Raw genomic sequence first — 20,876 nt, 5'->3', positions numbered from 1 at the left:
TTTTTCTTTGTCAACCATTCTTGAATTTCAGCTTTCCTCGTGTTTCTTGTGGGTATCTTTTCCAACTGTATCGAATGATAGCTTGCGTTATCGACAATTATAACTGAGGGCTCTTCAAGTAGATTCAGGAATTCGGAAAACCATGCCATATATGTTTCGCCATCCATTTCTGTGTGGTAATCAGCATCCTTTGATTTCACCGCTTTAAATATTAGCTTCGCATCTGGAACGAAGCCAGTCCTTGCAGAACCCGCATGGCAAACTATTAATCTTTGGCCTTTTCCCACAGGCTGATTCTTGAAACCTCCTTCATCGTTGCTTCCAAGCCACATCCTCTTTCTTGCATGGTTTTGATTAATCCATGTTTCGTCTAGATAGAAACGTGGTCGCTGATCGTTAGTTCTTCTAAGTAAATCCAATTTCCTTAAAAAGTCCATTCTAGCACAAACAATATCAGTTCTTTCCATTAAATATTTACGTCCTTCGCTATTTTTCTTATACTGGAACCCAACCTCCTTCAGTAGTATTCTCATTGAAGTGTTGCCGCATTTAAAATCGGGTAATTGTTCACGGAATTTTTCTAAAATTTTCGCCACGGATGGATACTCTCCATTCTCATAAAATGAAGCTACAGTTCGCTTCAACACACTTTTATCAAAATCGTCAATATTAGTGACGGTTTGTGGTTTCTTAAAATTTGTTCTTGGTATACAGGTACTGCCTGATTGTGATACTTCCGTCTTGATTCGGTCCACTGTCGCTCTGCTCACACCACAAACAAATGCGGCCATTTCACGTGGTTTGTTGAAATTTAGAGAAGCCACTTTATTCGGATCACTTTTCAATTCATTGAGAAACAGGAATACGTTGTGAATCAGTGTTCGAGCTTGAGGGCTAATATCGCCATGTAATTTCTTCAGATCAACGTTAGAAAATAAAGTATCCATAGTGCGCAACGAGTAACACATGAATGTATTTATTTAATTGCAGTAAACACATTTATAGCAAAAAAAATACGCAATGCAATTACATTAGAAACCGACCAATCAGAATCGTCCAAATCATTATTGACTCATCATTAGCACGTGCGCAGGTAGCCGTTTATCGATAATTAGGGTGCGCAGGTAGGCGCGCTGCACATTCCTATCTTTTTTGACTTTTATGACCGGACGACTCAGATGATAACGCGCATACTATAACTTTAGTTGTTCCTATGATCATAATCACTTAGATTTTGAATTGCGGACTGATTGCGTTAATGTTTTTCAAATCTTTTTTCACTTTATGTGGTGTATGAAATATGTATTGAAAAAACTAGATACGAGATATCCCCCAGTTTTGCTATTACCTGTTTGTCGGTAATAAAGATATCACATCACATCACACTAATATTATAAAGGCGAACGTTTGTGTGTAAGTGTGAAAGTGTGTAAGTATGTTTGTTCCTCTTTTACGCTGCGGCTACTGAAGCGATTTGGCTAAGGAATTGAAATAGATTTTACTCTGGATTATCACATAGGCTACTTTTCATCCCGGAAAAATCCATGGTTCCTACGGGATTTGTGAAAATCTGAATTCCATATAAATAATTGTATGCGTTCCCTTGGAAATAATCGCGAGTGACTTGCTTCAAAGAGAGGCGTTTAACAAAATATGCATGTGGGTCATGTGGATATTTTCCATTAAATGCATGTTGGATATTGTCGATCAGATGTGACGATATTGAAGGGGTTGGTCGAGTGTGTGACGTTTCATTTTGATCCCATGACGTCACAACTTTATTGCGATGGCGCTAACTACTACCTACATATTTAGTGCGGAAGCTGAAAATATTATCTAAAATAATAAACAGAACTCATATTTTATGACTAGAAGGTAATTTGGAGTTTGAATAATTTGGAGGAATAAAAAAAAGTATAATTAGATATTTGGAAGTAGGTTAGCGAAAATATTTACAATATCGAGGTTGATCTATTTAATCATTACAATCTACCTATTATGTAACATGTAATCGAGATCGTTTTGTAACCTAGTAAAATGAAACTACTAATGACTTAAACTAAAACGAATAAAATAAGTTTTAACATTTAACTTATGATCTGTTTTTTTTAGCCTTTTTTGGCATAAGCGCGACAGATAGATTTTAATAAAAATAATTAGTAAATAAGAAAAAAATAAAAAAAACATACAGACGAATTGAGAACCTCCTCCTTTTTTGAAGTCGGTTTATTTATATATACGCCTATAATTAATTTTATACTTGGTTTAAATAAATTAAAAGTATAAAAAGTAGTAAGTAGGTAGGTCGAATAAATTACTTTTTCTTTGAAATATTTTGATACTAAGTAGGTACGCCCTAAAATTAAACAGTTTTTAACAACGATAAAATAAAAGGCATACCTACTTAACGCTAATGTCAAAACTTTCTTGTACGCAAAAGGCAAAGTCATGCTTAAATATTGCTTTTATGTCTTCGGAACTATCTGTACGATATTTTTTTTTATATTTATAAGTGTCAAACCAAAGAGATACCACATCTGTTTGGTTTGACATTTATAAATATAAAAAAAAATCTACGGTAAGTGGAAAACTATTAACAGTAATTATTTTTTAAAATATATTACCGACTTCCGAACATTAACATACCCACGAAACAAAAAAGGGAAAAATAACATTATAATATTTTCTACCTATTGATCACTTTGAAGGAGGTACCATATTGATATAGTAAGTATAATGTATATCTATACTAGTCTCTACTAATATTTTATTGAGATATAGTTTGTGGTGTTGTAGTTCGTAATCTCTGGATCTACTTAACCGATTTTGTAAATACTTGTACCTACTTAGGTACCACTAGAAAACCACGTTATTTGTGAGTGTCATAGACTATATTTAATCCCTATATTCTCACGAGAACGGGAACTACGCGGGTAAAACCACGGTGCGTCGGCTAGTACTTTAATACAAACAACAATTTCATGAACGCTTTCGTTCGTGAATAATCTTTATTGAGTTTTTTTAATTCATCAAATCGCGTCAAGTATTTCTAAGAACAAAAGTTTTCCGAACTGAATGACATAAAGCAATCTCATACGCCTAAGATTTAGGAGATTAGTCTGCGAGTCAATCAGATAAATGTCTTCACGAGGTTCGGAGATTGGATGGCGGAGTTTTAGTTATTTTAAAAGCGACACTCGTTTTTGTATCAATGTCAAAGGAGGTCCTAATTTGGTAAAGTCAAAAGGTCAATTTGTAGCGTATCTGAGAGCGGGGGCACACAATGCGTTGCGGCGCCGCATCTCAAAGATTTCACCGTATACGCTAAGCACACGAGCGGTGCGGCGCCGCAACGTTGTTATGTCGCAGCTGCGCCGTAGCAGAGTTGGACAGTCTGTTAAGTAATGTTGTGATGCATAAACAACTGAGCGGTGCCGCTCCGACGTCGCAACGCATTCACCCTTCCCGCCTTCGGTTGCAAGTCCGGTGCGGCGCCAGAGCGCATCGTGTGACATGCCACAGATATTTCTATGTAAGACGACGCAGCGACACCGCTCTAGCGCCGCACCGCCGCCGCAACGCATAGTGTGCCTTAGGCTTTTTTTTGGTAATACAAAGACAAGATGTCTGCAATCTCACCTGATGTTAAGTAACGATGCAGTCTAGTCTAGGGCTTAAAGGTACAAGTTCATTTTATCCACCCATGTCTCAGAGGGTTTCTACGCGGCATCGTACCAGAACGGTAAATCGCTTGGCCGGTATCGTGGTAACATGCCACGGCCGGTGCCTATTTTACGTAGGGAAATCTTCATGGATATCTTCTCACCATGGAGAGGCAAGAAGGTTATGTTGGACTTCAACCGACTACAACCCCACGATGTTCTGACTCGTCGTCAGATGGGCCATGGTAATGTTTCCTAAGCTAACGCAACCCAGCCAACAAACCACGGCCGCTGCCTGAGCCAGTTTAGAAAATATTATAGCCTAAATTGACCCAAATTGGGAATCGAACCCCAGACCTGTCTTTTTAGGGCCTATCTACTGCGCCAGAGAGGCCAACAAATCTCTTTTTAAGTTACTCTATAAAATGATTTCACAAATCCCGAGGGAATCATGGATTTTCCGGGTTTAAAAGAAGCCTATTGTGATAATCCAGAGTAAAATCTATGTCTATTCCAAATTTCAGCCAAATCGCTTCAGTAGCCGCAGCGTAAACGAGGAACAAACATACACACTTACACACACACACACTTGTGCACAAACTTTCGCTTTTATAATATTAGTGTGATGGTAACTAAGACCATCGCTTACCAAGATCATAATATATGGTGATTATGATCTTGGTAGCGAACATTCTACTCTCTCCCTTCCTCTACTAGAGAATATTCTCGCAACAAAGATACGAAACGTGTGATTGGTCCAGAGATTACGAGTTTATTATCAAGAAAAAAGCTTTAAGCGCATTCCAGTATTCTAATTGGTATGCTGCCATTATCTAATCCAATCGTTGCAAGCATACCGACGATTGCATCTAGCGTAGGGTTACCATAAGTTTTAGATACAAAATACTAAATAAAGCAGAAGTTGATTTTTCTCTTTCTTGTTACAGATTGATTTTTAAGAGATATTTTTTAAGAAAAAAATCATTGTCATGTTACTGTTTAAATACTGAGAAAGTGCTTAGTTTTGTTTTTGATGTATTGGTATTATATTTGCAAAAATCTATCTGCAAAGATAGTTTTAACAATAAGTCTGCTTTGTACTGTTCTGTATATAAGCTTATACATATAACCAAATATATTGAAATTTAAAGTGACAATTAGATCAGCGTGGTAAAATTTGAACTATAAGTTTATCATCGATATAACACGAAAGCGATGATGATGACAATCGTGAGAAGAGAAGAATATCGTCGTTATCAACCCATATTCGGCTCACTGCTGAGCTTGAGTCTCCTCTCAGAATGAGAGGGGTAAGGCCAATAGTCCACCACGCTGGAACAATGCGAATTAGCAGACTTCTCACACTCAGAAAATTAAGATAATTCGCTGGTATGCAGGTTTCCTCACGATGTTTTCCTTCACCGATAGAGACACGTGATTTTGAATTTCTTAAAATGCACACAACTGAAAAGTTGCAGGTGCATGCCCCGGACCGGATTCGAACCCACACCCTCCGGAATCGGAGGCAGAGGTCATATCCATTGGCCTATCACGGAATTATCGTAGGCAGAGGTCATATCCATTGGGCTATCACGGAATACGAATATACGAATAACGAAGAAAATGCATTTAATCTTTCTATGACAAAATTTGATGAAATATTTATATCGATAACAATTCCAAGTTAGGGTATTGATTAGAAGATTGTTCAAACTTAAAGTAGACTAAAACTTGTATTGGATAAAATCCCAAAAATGCCAGTCATTTGGCAACCCTACGCAGCGTTCAATCAATCTTGCTACTCCAAAACGTCCAAACTTCGAAGCTACAGCATTATTCTCTACGGTACATACAATTAACATCGCGTGTATTTAGTAAAAAGCCGTGATAGCCCAGTGGATATGACCTCTGCCTCCGATTTCGGAGGGTGTGGGTTCGAATCCGGTCCAGGGCACGCACCTCCAACTTTGCAGTAGTGTGCATTTTAAGAAATTAAATATCATGTGTCTCAAACGGTGAAAGAAAACATCGTGAGGAAACCTGCATACCAGAGAATTTTCTCAATTCTCTGCGTGTGTGAAGTCTGCCAATCCGCATTGGGCCCGCGTGGTAGACTATTGGCCTAAAATAACCCCTCTCATTCTTAGAGGAGACGCGAGCTCAGCAGTGAGCCGAATATGGGTTGATAATGATGATGATAATGATGTATTTAGCCATACCGCAAAATACATAATAGTACGCCATACTAAGAGTAAGTATATAAATGTTTTGAATGCATTGAATTTAAATTCATGTTTTGAAGTTTCACGTAATGCAATGTAAGAGCAATGGATTTAAATCCAATTAAAAACCTGATTATGGATAATATATTGTGATAGGTCCCTCAGTATCAGATATTAGCCTGCATGTTTGTGTCATGTATAACGGGCGATTTTGAGAGTTTATTGCACATAATTTTGGAATGTATGAGTATTTAATATTTACATAATATAGGTATGACAGCTGGTTTTGAAATACATGGTCAATTTACAAGTTTGCATAATTTTAATGAAATGTTACTTCATAGGAAAATTTTCTTAGTTTGGTACCTAAAGTACCTACTAAGTTTACTTACCTACTGGGTTCTTGAATAAATATATAAATTAGAAATTACTATGGAAATGCATCGCAATACCAGGAAAATTTATTTTTAATATTTTATTTACATTAATACTGGATTTACGGACGAAGACAACAATAACAATTATTGTTGAAAAATATGTAAGTTACGGTCACAAATTTACAATGAATTTCGGAAAAAAATCAAGTGTGTATTATTCACGCCAATTGTTTTTTAAATTCTCGCTTTTTAATTTTATTTCTTTCACATGAGAAAAAGACAAAGGTATTACACCGTAAAGGATGTCCCATGTCTTCAAATCTCGCTCTATTCGCAACTCAATAAAAATTAAATAAAAAATAAACGCATTCCACAGACAAGAACGCTGCATTTCATTCCAATTTAAAGATTTTTATTTATTTTTCAAAACAATCAGGGCCTTACCTATAATAATTCTATTTTAGAATAAAACCTCCTCCGTTTTATAGTAGGCTAGTACTTGGCTAGTACTCGTAACAGACAAGAATTACAAAAACAAAATTACTTTAGCCCCTAGAGGCTAGAGAGATATGCTTGTTTAGCTCCGCTGTGGAGTGGTAATATGACAGTGTTTTTGAGCAAGAGTAGTGAAAAATAAATTGCGAGTAGGTTGCCTCAGAAACAAAGAAAATTAATGATACTTAAAAATAGTTTGGCCAGGAAATTTTTAGACAACCTATTCGCAATATATTTTTAACATACTAAATTTGATCTAATACGGATCTTGGAATTTATGTGCTAGCTTGTAAAACAAAAGAAAACTTGTAAATATTCAAGAAAAAGTTCAACGAATATCTCTTATGTGCCGTATCTACTTGATATGTTTTTCTTGTGTGGTAAATAAACACAAAAAATAAAAATATACATTAAATTATTATTAGTACCGTCTGTAAATGGCTATGGATTGGCATAAATTGAATCCTCGTATTATAAACCGGTTGATGTACCTACACCTAAAAAAAACCTATCCATGCGTATTGCAAACAACATGGTGGTTATTACTTATTATAATTGATATTTACATTACCTCTTTTGGTAGGTATTTATGGAAGTTGAACTTTACGAAATTTAAGTGAGAACAGTTTTCGAGATTTGCACTTTCGAATTTCTTGGGCACTTACGCTAAAGTGTTTTATTATGTCGAACGAGAGTGAACTACAAAAAAGTAAAATAAAGTAAGAATAAGTGTTAATACAGAAACGATTCAAAGAGAACTCCGACCTTTACCTTTCGACGGCCTCCGTGGCGCAGTGGTATGCGCGGTGGATTTACAAGACGGAGGTCCTGGGTTCGATCCCCGGCTGGGCAAATTAAGATTTTCCGATGACGGTACGGAAACCGAAAGGGGTGTGGATTTTTATCCTCCTCCTAACAAGTTAGCCCGCTTTCATCTTAGACTGCATCATCACTTACCATCAGGTGAGATTGTAGTCAAGGGCTAACTTGTAAAGAATAAAAAAAAAACCAACCTTCCATTGTTGTGTCCAATGATGTTAAATACTGTAAGATGTGTGACTTGGTCATGAAAAATTAGGCGCTCAAAAGAGGAAATTTCCACATCTCAATGTTAGTTGTGGTCAACAACGAACGTTATTTATACAAATAATACCTAAATATCATCTCGTCGTTATCAACCCATATTCGGCTCACTGCTGAGCTCTAGTCTCCTCTCAGAATGAGAGGGATTAGGCCTTAGTCCACCACGCTGGCCCAATGCGGATTGGCAGACTTCACACCCGCAGAGAATTAAGAAAATTCTCTGGTATGCAGTTTCCTCACGATGTTTTCATTCACCGTTTGAGACACGTGATATTTAATTCCTTAAAATGCACACAACTGAAAAGTTGGAGGTGCATGCCCGGGACCGGATTCGAACCCACACCCTCCGGAATCGGAGGCACAGGTCATATCCACTGGGCTATCACGGCTAATAAATCATCGTCTACAATAACGATTTATGTGTTTAGGAAGTGTAAAAACTATATACTATACTTATATAAATAATGAAATTAAAGACAAAATTCTTCTCTGTTTTGTATTCGGATCACTTTTTGCGATGATTTTGTAGGCACATTACCGATCTATAGTTTATAATTATCATTGGTTGTATCGCACTTAAATTCACCAACAAAATTGTCTGCCGATTTTTAAGGGGACGAGGTAAACTCACACATCGAAAATATTTAATACCAATAAATATATCATGTATCCTTACACTACACACACATTTATTTTTCGCGGGCAACACCGCAGGGCTCAGCTAGTAATGTATAAAACTTGATAGTGAACTACAAAAAAAATAAGTAAAGAAAGATGACTATTAAAAAAAGATGAACTATTAAGAAAAAGAAACGTCGTGAGTTCAAATTGCTTTATCCCCGAAATACGATTACTGCCACCATAAATGATATGTGTACTCGTAAAACTTGACACTGAACTACAAAAAAGATAAAAGTAAAGATAGATAACATAACAGAATAACTAAAGAAACGGCTTAAAGATGTCCCACGAAAAGTCGCCATTTTAAATCGCAACATTCCCGAAATACGATTATTGCTACCATAAATGATATAAAACTTTATGCGAACCCCATAGCACTTGTTAACGACGAAGAAAGTAACCTTGTTTAACGACGAATAAAAGTAACGTCAACTGCAAATAAAAGTACCTATCTAGGGATCGAGTAACAGTTATTGTTAAGTACAGTAACAGTAAGTCTCATGTTACGTTTAATGTTGGTTTCTCAACTTATGGTACAACTTTGCGATGTCCATTTTACAAATTGTTATCGATATTATCGGTAGGATAGAATTTACATGTCTCGACCGTTCACATATTATTATGAAATGAAAAAGAGAAAGATAAAGAAAATGTGAACGATTGCTACAGATTTGCACGCCTCATAACGCAAAGCGTTAGAGGTTGCACGCCTCGTAATGCGAAACAATTTCGATTTGACTCAAATCCAGCCCCTGTATAGTTACAGCGATGTGACATCGCTCATTTCAATTGCAACTTCGTTGTTAGTGACATTTCATGTTGGGCATCCCATAGACATAAATTTCAAATTATAAGAAAAATTGTAATAGGCGAATATTACACCGATGATAGCGAAATCACACCCCTGACCAATCAACAACTAGCAATTCTCTGGATTTCAAATTTCTATATACTGCAGAGTTTCTTGATGAATACTGTTTACCAACAAAGAAATTAGAAATGAAGGTAGAAAACGCATGCCATTTCATAACTTATTTATTTTAAATTATGTATGGTTAGTTTATAAAATGTTATATAAAATAAATTAACCATATCTAATTGTTCCAAGCTAATTAATCAAATTTATTTTCATTAATTTAAGAACAAGTTAATTATTTATTAATATTATTAGGTGTGAAATGTGATTTATACTCATTTTTAATTTGTTTGTAAGTAAACATTACTCATCAAGAAAGGCTGTAGTATATATAATACATTTATATTTCGCTTATACGCTGCTATGAACGATTGTAGATAATGATAATAATTATTCGCTGTGAATTATGGACCAATATAAGAAAAAACTGATTATGTTCGTTTTATAATTCAGAAAAGTCAATAAACGAAAACAATAATTAAAATATAAAAAAGAAAACTTAGAATTTCTGTCTGACAATTGAAATTCTGAGAATAAAGTAAGAATTCTAATTAGTGTTTCACAGATGAGTAGCTTTATATTTTCCAATTGTTTTGTAATTTCGAGTAAAATAAATAATTAATCACTTGTCTGCTATTTTGTTTGTATGTAAATCACAGTAATGGCAATTATTATTTTTTTTTAAAGTATTACAAACTCTCATAAATAAGGTCTACCTACTTAAGCCAATATAAATTGTTTTTATTTTAAAAATATAACATCGGGCGTGAAGAATTGGTACTGATCGTTAATGATATTGTATCTCCTTTTATAAAGCTTTTTAATTAAGACCTGACTTGGCACGCGCGTTCGTTGAATTTCTTTTCTTTTTTTGCATTGCTGATTGGATGTAAAAAGTTTACATTGTAAGTAGATATCTACCTGATTAATTTGCAGTTCATTCATAAATCGTATTAAACATGCATCGCGTTCATCTATACTATTATATACTATTATTATAAATGCGAAAGTAAGTCTGTCTGTCTGTCTGTTACCTTTTCACGGCTAAACGGTTGAACCGATCAAGATGAACTTTGGTATAGTAGTAAATGGGACCTTTATGATACTTTATGACCCTAAAATAAAAATAAAAGGGGGTGAAATAGGGATTGAAAGTTTGTATTGAAAGTCCTTCATTTTTAAAGTTACAGTTTTAAAAATGTGTACATAAATCATAAAATAAATACAAAATATAATGTAATACAAGAATTTTTAATATTCAAACCCTAATGTGGCGAAATAGGGTTTGAAAGTTTACATTCATTTACACGCGGACGAAGTCGCGGGCGTCCGCTAGTAATATTTAAGATATAAGCACAACAGTAAGTCTGTCTGTCTGTTAACTTTTCACGGCGGAACCACTGAACCGATTTGAATGAAATTTAGTATAGAGATAAATTGAACCCTGGAGGAGAACATAGGCTACTTTTCGTTGATTAATCCACGGATTAAAACAAACAGATTTTACGCGAGCGAAGTTGTGGGCATCCGCTAGTATGTAAAAATTATACTCGTATATAAAAATTACCAAACTTTTACTTTTACCAAGTGCTTTTGATATTTTTTTTAATAAGTTAAAAAAGCAATTTAGTTTTTATTAGGTTAATCAATAGTTGTTATTTCGTTTTTTGAATAACTTTTAAAATGAGTCAATTGGTCCAATTTGCTGATGTATCCATGAGAGTATGCATTAGCTTACCCATCATTCCTTCTTCTATACTGTTGCCTGTACCTTTCTTACTCGATTTTACTGTAAATTTACTTGTATAGATCCCGTTCATAATTATGGTAAATTGGGTATAAAAAGTAGCCTACGTGCTATTCCAGACTATAATCTATATCTGAGCAAAGTTTCGTTCAAATCCGATCTGCCGCTATGTAGCTATGAATAAAAAATTTGCTCCATGCCTAAGTAAAGCTGTCTGGAAATTATTAGATGATTCATTATGAAGTATGCAATTATATAATTATGATTATGATGAAATTATAATTTGTAAAGATATTATAGCAGTCTGCGTCGTGATTCAAGTGAACTTTTTGAGCTACAATATCTTAATGGATGGTTTAAAGTTATGAAATTAATTTTAACTGAATCTTTAGGTACTTATTAAGAAACTTTTGACGCGTGGGAATGCTCTCTTAGACATAACAAGGTTCTTAGTTTGATTCCCGGTAATTCCCGGTTTTTTTTATTAAATAAAACCTTTAAAGTTCAATTTTAATCGTCAACAATAAATTTTACAAGAGCTGTGATAGCCCAGTGGATATGACCTCAGCCTCCGATTCCGGAGGGTGTGGGTTCGAATCCGGTCCGGGGCATGCACCTCAAACTTTTCAGTTGTGTGCATTTTAAGAAATTAAATATCACGTGTCTCAATCGGTGAAGGAAAACATCGCGAGGAAACCTGCATACTAGAGAATTATCTTAATTCTCTGCGTGTGTGAAGTCTGCCAATCCGCATTGGGCCAGCGTGGTGGACTATTGGTCTAACCCCTCTCATTCTGAGAGGAGACTCGAGCTCAGCAGTGAGCCGAATATGGGTTGATGACGACGAAATTTTACAATATTGTGAATTAAATAGGTGAGAAGTAGATAATATTTTGGTAAACTTAGATTGAACATAGTTCACACTAAGCAATACTATTACCAAATTACTAAACGAATTTTGATTTGGTTTTTAAATCAAAATTTAGCTTAAAGTGTATGTTTCCGTATCTAAGCTTTGTTATTTGAATAAGTCGATCAATATAAAGTAATACTAGCGGACGTTCGCGATTTCATCCGCCCTTAAACCTCCCTAATCCGGCCCTATCGCAAAATCTGTTTTTAGCGGACACCTACAAACTATAAGCTACTATTACATCTTTGTAATTCAAATGGTTTCGAGTTTTCGGGATGAGTGATCTTTTGTGAGGATGTAGTAGTTATCTCTAAATCTATCTAACCGATTTTAAAAATTCTTTTACTACTAGTAAGTGGTAAAATATCATAAATGGTATCATAAGCTATATTTTATCCCCGTATTCTCACGGGAACGGGAACTACGCGGGTGAAACTACGAGGCGTTGGCTATTAATTAATTAAGCCACAGTTATTCCAGATAAACTAAATTACTAGTGTCATATTACAGTTTACTTACTGTAAGAGCACATATAATTGGTTTACCCTTTTATTAAAATTTTTATCATTTTAAATTACAAAGGTCTCTGTTAGCTTTAGGTAAACTTTCATTAATTTACCCTGAACGCTTTAGTTCTCTCTTACTTATTATTAATTACTTAGTACATAGTACTCTTGTACGCGCAAATTAAAAAAAAATCCCATTTCAAAAGCTTCTACAAAGTAAATATGATGATAAATAATAAGTGACAGGCAATTATATTTATTTATTTCATGCTTTTATATCGGTAAGCTTATAGACCTATTAGTATTACCTACTACGTAAGTGTGTGTGGAATTAAAGTTTAGTTACTAGCCTATACTGAAGTGTTTTTCATATAGCATGGATACGGTGACAGTCGCCTATATGACGTTTATAATACGTAGGTACTAATATCGTGAATCGCGGCAAACTTTGTCACCCGCACCATCCTACATGAAGCGAACTGTAAATCATTCGTTTCTTTGATAATGTAACAATATGATTTAGGTACTAAGATGCCGGATTGATGATGAAGTCCAAATGCTTAAGTTCTTAACTAAGCAAGACCAAAAACTTTTTGCGATCATTTGTTTTGGTAAAAACTCTGGTACAATACGTTAGATCAGTTAGATAAAAGCTCGTTTTTTAAATGTATTTTTAATTTTTAAACGAAAGACAAACTAATGGCGTACGCTGAATTTTAATAGTACCTACTAAATAATAAAATTAAAAAAAATGGGTTTTATAGCAGAGATTTGCATTATGTTACAGAATTTACCGTAATTATCCATAATTAAGCTGTATAAGGCTTTGAGAGGCGGAAATAATGAAAATTCATATTTTAAATTTGTTTACATGCTACTTACTATCAAGGCTTTTAAGTTCATTTAATTTTTGCAAAAAATATTGCATATCTTGTATTTACGTCAACAATGGCGTGCATATAGTTTTAACTAGTGTAAGCACTTTATGCACAAATTGTATCGAATGGTAAAATTATTGTTCAATACAGGTTCCTCAGAGTAGGCAGTGCCTTTCTACATCTATGAGCTGCGAACCACTGTACTTCAATGTATAAAAATTACTTTGTGATATAAATTTGCGTTATATCTACCTATTAATAACAATAATTAAGTCACTAAAGGTCGACAAAGTGAATGAAAAATGACAAAATGACAAAGTGATGTAGCAAAGGAAACTCGGAGTTAAAACTATTGTTCTAAAACTTTACGTACCTGGTACTAAATTATACAAGTTTTAATAGCGTTACAAGTAACTCCTTTTGTAAGGAAAATCATTTAATTACTCAAAGCAATTGTAGTAATTATTGTGGGAAATTGTGTACTGTATGAAAATAGACAGAAACTTCCGAATATGTATGGATGACTTTAAGAATATATAATTTGGTATAAAATATGTCAGTGTTAAGTAACAAAAATAAGTGAATGGTGTGCTCCTATGCAATATACACATGTGCTCGAGTATCATGATCTATCTTAGAGCCGTCACGGTCCCAACTAGAGCGGACTTCGGCACACAGCCATATGTTGCCTACTTACACACCAACTACATACACACTTATCACAACTACCACTACATAACCCTCTAAATATAACAAATAGAATAAAAAAGTTCCAAATTTAAATTTAAATATTCGTCTAAGTTCGCGGAGTCGATCGAAGTTCGCTAAGCCGGCGTTGGCGGCAAAGAGCGCGCGACCGCGGCGCTTTGGTGTGGAGCTTACACTGATTTTTTGTCGAAGGCATCGTCGCTAACTCGCTACGTGCTCCACATTCGACGACCGGTGTGAACGCGACACGCTGCATGACTATTATCCGCCCTTGCGAATCGTAACCACATCAACAAGCACAAGTCACCAACCCGTCGTCTTTTACACCTAGCATTACTACACTCTTGCCAAACTGCGTGTACAACTATTACTGTTTCACAATAACGATACCACAGAGTAAAGATTGATCCGAAATGAGTATTTACAAGCAGCGTGGTGAAGCGGATGAAACCCATAAAAAGAAACGTCACGCGTATCCTTGACATCCGCATATACAAATTATTTTTAATAATTTGTATTTCAAAATTTAACACTAACAAAATTACGTTAATTAATATAATAATCAATTATTACCAATTAAATATCTTATTTCTTTAGTTTTTGTAAACAGTTTTTAAAATATTTAAAACACAAGACGTCAACTTTTCTGATAAATATTGAAAATTAGCGATCGCACGCGACTTCGTCCGCGTGGAATTTAGTTTTTCACAAATCCCTCGGGAACCATGGATTTTTCCGGGATGAAAAGTAACCTATGTGTTAATCCAGAGTAAAATCTATTTTCATTTCAAAATTTCAGCCAAATTGGGTCAGTTGTTGCGGCGCTAAAAAGCAACAAACAACCAAACAAACATACATATATACTTTCGCGTTTATAATATTAGTAGCATTACTGTATATAGCATTACTATATATGTAGTATGCGACGCTTCGTGTCGACAATGTATTTGTTTTTGAATTTTGTATTCGGGACGGTTACGACAGCGTCATGTTCCGTGCGCTCTATCTGTTATATTCTTTAATCTGTGAACGATACATACAATTTTCGATCTTATTAGTACCTGCTGCCAGTTTTTATTTGGTACAGATATTGGAGCGTGTCTTTAACAGCACACCACGCAGATGATCTCGCTCGATAGTGGTATAAGGCTCGTTTGTAACAGTAGGAACAGGTTACAAATAGAACAAATGTGATTAATTGTATCCTTTGACTTAAGTTTATTGCTTGCGTTGAAAACTTCTGAGGACATAAAATTGGCTCATTGCAATGGAGACCATTTTTAACCGACTTCAAAAAAAGGAGGAGGTTATCAATTCGTCGGAATCTTTTTTTTTAATGATACACCTTGGTAGTTTATACAAAATTATAAGACACCCGGTTTCTTTTCTCACTGTTTTCAATTATACAATTGCTGTGAATTGGTTGGCAAAGCTTAGTAGAGTAATTTAATATCTACAAAAAAATAAAAAAATACTAACAAAAGAATCTTTAACGAGCAAGCAAGAAACGTTTCCGAGCGAGTGACGGCCTCCGTGACGCAGTGGATTTACAAGACGGAGGTCCTGGGTTCGATCGATTGAGGTTTTCTTAATTGGTCCAGGTCTAGCTGTTGATAGGCTTCGTTCGTGACTAGTTACTACCCTACCGGCACCCTAGCGTTCCGGTAGGATGTCGTGTAGAAACCTAACAAGTTTGTCCGCTTCCATTTTAGATTTCATCGCATCTTACCATCAGGTGAGATTGCAGTCAAGAGTTAACTTAAAAAACATAAAAAAATGAACTTTCCGAGCAAGTGAGATGAATAAAAACTTTTCCGAGCTACTGATATGAAACGAATCTTTTCCGAGCAATTGATATGAAAATAAACTTTTCCGATGAAGTGATGTTTTTAGTAACTTTTCCGAGCAAGTGAGATGAAAATAAGCTTTTCCAAGCAAATAAAATTTTCCGAGCAAGTAAGATGAAACGAACCTTTTCCGAGCAAGTGATATGAAAATGAATTTTTCCCAGCAAGTGAGATGAATAGAAATTTTTCCGAACAAGTAATATGAAAAGAAACTTTTTCGAGCAAGTGAGATGAAACGGATCATTCCCGAGCAAGTGATAGGAAAATAAACTTTTCCGAGAAAGTGAGATAAACGAAATTTTTCCGAGCAAGTGATATTTTTAGAAACTTTTTCGAGCAAGTGAGAAAATGAAACTTTTCCGAGCAGGTTAGTTGAAAGTAAAGTTTTCCGAGCAGGTGAGATTAAAATAAACTTTTCCGAGCAGGTGTGATCATCTTGATTTCTTATGCAACCTATTTGGCGCTATTTGTACTTAAAATTTATTGGAGTCTTAATTAAGTTGTTCCCGGCCTTCCTACAGGAAGTCATTACTTCTGAGTCAGGAAATTATATAGGCACGCACTTATTTACCTAAATTTTGATTAATCCCAACTTTTGAGGTCGAAAAGTGGAAATTAAAATGAAATTTTCTTTATTCTAGGTCTTTATTTATAAACGATTTTTTTTTTTACTAATTTTATATACTTCTAAATATTTTTTAGACTTTAAAGAGAGCTAGCTGTACAGACAATTTTTAGCCGTGTTGAGATTTCCCACTAGGACAGAAATCTATAAATTCAGAATTTTATACAAAGCAATACGGGTACTTAATAGATTTTACAGAAAACTTATACTTAGCTTAAATATACCTGAAAGCTCCAAAATTTTAAAAAAATAAAAAGAAAATAACGTAAGTATCCGTCTTATTTATAGTATTCTTCTGTATAGTTTCTAGTTAATTGTTTACTTGTTCATTCAGACCGGACGATCCTGTTATTTTACTGAATTTCACATGGATGATAGTGATGAGATATTATTAGTTAGAAACTTTATATGATTATTAGAAAAAAAAAACATGAATTTCCTCTGAGAATCGAAGTGTTATTGATGTTAATATTGGAGTTCGTGATTTAATGAAAATTAAAGCAGCACATACTAACATCTTCAAATTGGCAAGAGATTTAATATTTTCAATCTAAAGATCGCATCGCAGGAGAATCTTCTCGCAACCTATCTATCTGCTCCTGAAATAAATGTGAAAGTGAGTATGTTTGTATGTATGTTTCGCTTTCACTTTTTTATTGCTAGTAATCTTTTGCCTCAGTTTGGGGGTTATTAGAAAAAAAAAATATTTACTTAAATACAATCAGAATTGGCGACTTTGTATAGTATACGTTTAAACTTTTTAGTTACATGTCGAGATATTCAAAAGCTTATCAACCTAGACACAATAATCTAGACCAGAAATCGCGCTGCTACTTTTTTGATAAAGATAAAGATAAATATACTTTATTTGCACACCACAAAGACAAAAACAAGTGAAATAAAAAACAAATTAGGGAGAGATCAGCATACAAAAGGCGGCCTTATCGCTAAGTAGCGATTTCTTCCAGGCAACCTTCGGTTTAGGAAAACTTAAGGACATCAGCAGGTGGCGTAAAACAAAAATAACCATAGTATTATTAATACACATACATACAAATAATTTACATCCTAATACATAAACAATATTACACAAATACCTACAATAATGAGTAAAATACATATCAAAATATACTAATAAATACCTTATATTGAAAAGAAATAATATATACAGATCGTCTTTACTGCACCACGGCTGGACATAGGCCTCTTGAATGGACTTCCAAACGAAACGGTCTCGAGCCGCGAATATCCAGCGGCTCCCTGCAACCCGCTTGATATCCTCAGTCCACCTAGTGGGGGGGTTCACCAATAATACCTAGTTAAAAATTTCCAAAACTCGCCAGTTCGTCAATGTCTTAAAAATTAACTAGGTACTGGCCTTTCAGCGTGCTGCGTGTGTGTCTAAATACGAAAATCAACTCATAAAAAGTTAGTTACGGAGTAAATTAGAAAAATATAATAATTTCTTCATCAAGCAGACAAAACCACGACTAAATACTACTACTTAAATATAAAATATTTTTGAAGAAAATAAGCATCGTAAACATTGAATATGGTTAAGTTGTGGTAACATCTTAATGCGTCTGTACTTGGCATCCCTTGTACATTGAGGTACGAGCTGTCTCTATATTAATGGTCGCCTCCAGTAATATCTGCTAAGCAATTTATACCAAATATATTTTGAGAGCAATATATATAAATTGGGTTTCTAAATATTTATGAATCGACTTTGAATTATATGGGTGACTGTAGATATCTCATAAATGAAGGTAATTTTTAATGTGTCGTTTCTAAACATACTTGTATTATTTTTAGTACAAATTTTCTATTTTGTGAGAGGTATTCAGTATATTATAGAACTCAAAAGTGATTACAAATATAAGAAAACTAATGTCGAACAAAGGTTATGATTCACAACACTTTAGGACAGGACAACTTAATTAACAAATCAAACTGTAACAAAAATAAGACCCTAGAATGGCAGAGAATGACCTTGAGTGAAGTCACGCATTTGTGAACGATGTGCGTAGGGTTAAAGTATCCTTTGACTGATATCAAACACTCTCCTTTTCACTCAAATCACTCTCCCCGCCTATCCTAAATAACCCATAAAGAATTACACAACAAGAGATGTGGACGGCTCGAACGCCACGAGCACACTGAAGCCAACACGAGATCGAGCGACGTCATATGCGTCACAGACTACTATTTCCTACACTATTTATTAAAAACATGTAAATTTTAAAGCGGCCAACGCGGCGATAACAAGTATGATACAGTAAATATAAATAAATCGATTCATCATCATCATCATCATTGACAGCCGATGGACGTCCACTGCTGGACATAGGCCTCTTTCATGGACTTCCAAACAAAACGGTCTCGAGCCGCGAATATCCAGCGGCTCCCAGCAACCCGCTTGATATCCTCAGTCCACCTAGTGGGGGGTCCACCAACACTGCGCTTACTGGTGTGGGGTCGCCATTTCAGCACCTTAGTACCCCAACGTTCATCGGCTCTTCGAACTATGTAGCCTGCCCATTGCCACTTCAACTTCGCGACTCACTGAGCTAAATCAGTGACTGGTTCTTCTGCGGATCTCCTCATTTCTGATTCGATCACGCAGAGAAACCTCAAGCATAGCTCGCTCCATCACCCGTTGAGTGACTTTAAGCCTTTTTATGAGGGCCACAGTTAGCGATCAGGTCTCAGATCCGTAAGTCATCACTGGCAACACGCAGTGTTCGAAGACTTATATATAAATAGATTAGTTATCTTGTTATTGCATTACTATGTACAGAAGTAGATTAGACCTAGAAATTAATTAAAAGTATAATATTAGGTAATATTAAGTTTTATCTGCGACATATTTGTAATGCCCTGGTGTCGTTATACTTCTTGGAATCAGAAAAAAAAACATCTTGAATTACTCAATAGAACTGTCATACTCCAACGATAATCTCGTGCCGTTTTTAGTATATTTAAGGAATTGAACGATATTATTTCACGCACCAATGAAATGATTACTGTGGCAGTTCCTGGTAACTTCCATCGATATTTAGAAGCTCTCAAGTGCTTTTTAGCCATTTTTATATTTAAGCATTATAACTTACTAACTGACGTCGCGCGGTTTCACCCGCGTGGTTCTCGTTCCCGTGGGAATATGGGGATAATATATAGCCTATAGCCTTCCTCGATAAATGGGCTATCTAACACTGAAAGAATTTTTGAAATCGGATCTGTAGTTCCTGAAATTATCGCGTTCAATCAAACAAACAAACAAACAAACAAACAAACAAACTCTTCAGCTTTATAATATTAGTATAGATTAGTAATTACTTTGCCGTGATAGCCCAGTGGATATGACTCCTACCTCCAATTCCGGAGGATGCAGGTTAAAATCCGGTCCGGGGCATGGACCTGTAACTTTTCAGTTGAGTGCATTAAAAAAAATTAAATATCACGTGTCTCAAACGGTGAAGGAAAAACATCGTGGGGAAACCTGCATACCAAAGATTGTTTTTTAATTCTCTGCGTATGTGAATTCTGCCAATCCGCATTGGGCCAACGTGGTGGATTATAAGCCTTCTGAGAGGAGACTCGAGCTCAGCAGTGAGCTGAATATGTGTTGTCATTGATGATGATGAGTAATTACTTTTGTTTGAATAGTATTTAATTATAATATTGATGAAATGGTGTAATTTCCGATACTACACAGATGCAGATAGCCTTTAGTCGATAGCTTTAGGCATCAATTTAGATGTTAATAACATGTTTGGCATTTAGGTACGTTCTCGACTGAATACGAATATGTATTTAGTTTCTATGGGTTTGGTTTAGGTTTCGTTTGTACCTTCTATTTAAACTTGTCCAAGTCCGTTCGTTCGTTCGTTCGTTTTTGGACATGTGAAAGTTCTTGGACAATGTGTGTGTGTTTCAAAATTCTATGAAAAAACAACAAAATAATCATTTACAGGCCATTTAAACTAAATATTGTGCGATATGTTTTTATTTCAATGGGATTTATTCGTGTGATCGTTTTCATCCTTCACTTACAGACCTCTAATTTAAAATGTTTATGGAAAAATATAATAAAATACACGTGTTCAGTGGTGTTTTAGGCCTCCGTGGCGCAGTGGTATGCGCGGTGAATTTACACGACTCGGAACATCCGAGTTAGATCCCCGGATGGGCCGATTGAAGCTTTCTTATGAAG

The 20,876-nt window shown here is 35.2% G+C and overlaps 1 protein-coding gene across 5 annotated transcripts in view; it reads right to left on the bottom strand.

Annotated features, from left to right (window-relative positions):
• The window catches only part of LOC112045798 (monocarboxylate transporter 10), a 68,631-nt gene extending 54,197 nt beyond the window's left edge, over positions 1 to 14,434 (bottom strand). For 2 of the 5 annotated variants that reach the window (XM_052885071.1, XM_024082158.2), the window contains exon 1: positions 14,178 to 14,354. The gene's annotated coding sequence lies outside the window, so the exon portion shown is untranslated. The other 3 variants (XM_024082170.2, XM_024082165.2, XM_052885072.1) reach the window with 3 other exon arrangements.
• Between the last annotated feature and the right edge of the window lie 6,442 nt (positions 14,435 to 20,876).

Source organism: Bicyclus anynana, chromosome 13 (assembly GCF_947172395.1).
Source record: "Bicyclus anynana chromosome 13, ilBicAnyn1.1, whole genome shotgun sequence".
Lineage (NCBI taxonomy): Eukaryota > Metazoa > Arthropoda > Insecta > Lepidoptera > Nymphalidae > Bicyclus > Bicyclus anynana.
This window is presented reverse-complemented; position numbering and strand designations above follow the sequence as displayed.